Source organism: Arachis ipaensis, chromosome B07 (genome assembly GCF_000816755.2).
Source record: "Arachis ipaensis cultivar K30076 chromosome B07, Araip1.1, whole genome shotgun sequence".
NCBI classification, from domain to species: Eukaryota; Viridiplantae; Streptophyta; class Magnoliopsida; order Fabales; family Fabaceae; genus Arachis; species Arachis ipaensis.
In genome coordinates this window covers 65,012,686-65,014,685 of record NC_029791.2, presented here as the reverse complement: position 1 = coordinate 65,014,685, position 2,000 = coordinate 65,012,686, and positions in this window count along the sequence as shown.

Below are 2,000 nucleotides of genomic sequence, written 5' to 3'. Positions count from 1 at the left end.
CTCTCTCTCTCTCTCTACGCGTCGGCTCCTCCTCGGGGTGGCTCCATGACAGCTCGCAGCAGCAGTGCGACGGTAACAGCTCTATGTAGGTCTGGCCGTGATGGCGGCGCATGCAGCACGAGTTCCTCTCCGTTGGTGCATCCCTAGTTCGTGTCTCTTCCCTTCGACAATGACGGCGTGGCTAATGATGATGGCTTTATATACGGCAACTTGGCAGCGGTGGCGGTGGAACTTCGATGATGGCAAGGCAGTGAGCTAGACGGCAGCTGGGGCGGCTGGGCGGCGAGTTCGGTGGCGGATCGGCAGCAGGGCGTAGCGACAGTTCCCTCTCTCTTTTCCCCCCTTCCCCTCCCTTTTCTTCCATGCTTCTAATCCCTTCTTTTCTTTCTTTCTTCGATGGGTAAGGGTTTTTAAGGGGGTGAATGGCAGCTGTAGGGTTAAATTAGGGTTAGGGTTTCAATTTGGAGATTTTTTTTGCTAATTTAGGTAATTTTTAATAAGATTAGGAGTAATAGAGTAATTAAAAACTAATTTTAATCCAACATTAATATTTATACAAATACTATTTAATTATCGACTTACAAGTTTATTTTCAAATAAATTCTCTAATTCAATAATTAGAGATAATCAAATTAATTTTCTTTAAAATCATAAAATAAAGTTAAAAATCTAATTATTCAATTTAAAGCATATAAAATTCTTGTTATTATTCAACTACTAAAGTTCTAAATCATAAATAAGAAATTGCTTAATTTATACATAATATTTCTTAAAATATAATCTTAATTAAATATAATAAATCATAAATACTTTATTATTTAGTTTTCAAAAATCCGGAGTCTTACATCCTACCCCACTTTAACACTTTTCTTTTAGAACACCTTATGGAAAAAGCATGAAGTCTCAGCTCATATGTATACATATATGATTTCCAATACTTGAATTTTCATATGGCATAAAGATACAAGGGTAAAAAGGTGATGCAAAACCGAGGCTACAAGGTAAGCTTGATGTAAAAGATGACATGCATGCGATGGTAAAGCAAGACAATGAAATGTTATAAAACATGCACAGGGTTAAAACGATGTGCTTAACGTCCACACACTAATCTAATCTCACACCAACTTCAGGGCTTCAATTCCCAAACTCCAGCCCGAGGTATATTCACCATTCCAAAATGTACTTTAACAAACAGATTATTCGTGAATTTCTCAACCTCATCAAATACTTCACAACCCATTACTGGTAAAAAATCTAATTTCTGCAAACTTCTTCACGGGAGTCAAAACCCCAAAACATCCTATGACATCGCATGCTTACAAGCTCCACCTTTCGTGTTCACGAACGCATCCTAAAGAACTAACGCACCACTTGCTATGTGTAACGGTCGCACAAGACACGAAAACAAATCTCAAGTCACTCAAAAAGATACAAGACCTCAGAGAAAGGATAAGTAACTCGGACAAGGTTCACAAAGATTTCAACGATTCACTTTGATGCATTAAACAAGTCCAAAACTACATCAAAGAATATAAGAGTCAAGAAGAGGAGTTTAAACAACACAAGGTGGATACCCAAGAAATTTAAGAAGGCATATACAGTTAGGATCAAATGAGAAAGCATATGAACAAGGAACAGGATTGGAGAATAATCAGTTAACTCTTCAAGAAAGAAATCTCGAATAAGAACCTCAAGTCAAACCATGAAAGAACAGATACGTAACTGAGTAATATCAAGAAATTAACTCCTCACGTTCCTAAAACCCACGATTCGCGTTACCTATTACTTCTATTTTGCCTATGATAACCCGTTAACTTTCCCGTATACATAAACCATCAACATTAAGTTGGCTAGACTTAATATTAACAGATATGCAATGGTAAGCTAACAGCGTTAATCAATAGATAGTCATGTGCTTAAAGCTCTAATTCTTGTTATTCGAACAAGACCTACTACATGACAGACACTCAGAGTATGCAATGAAGCATAGTCAGTCCATT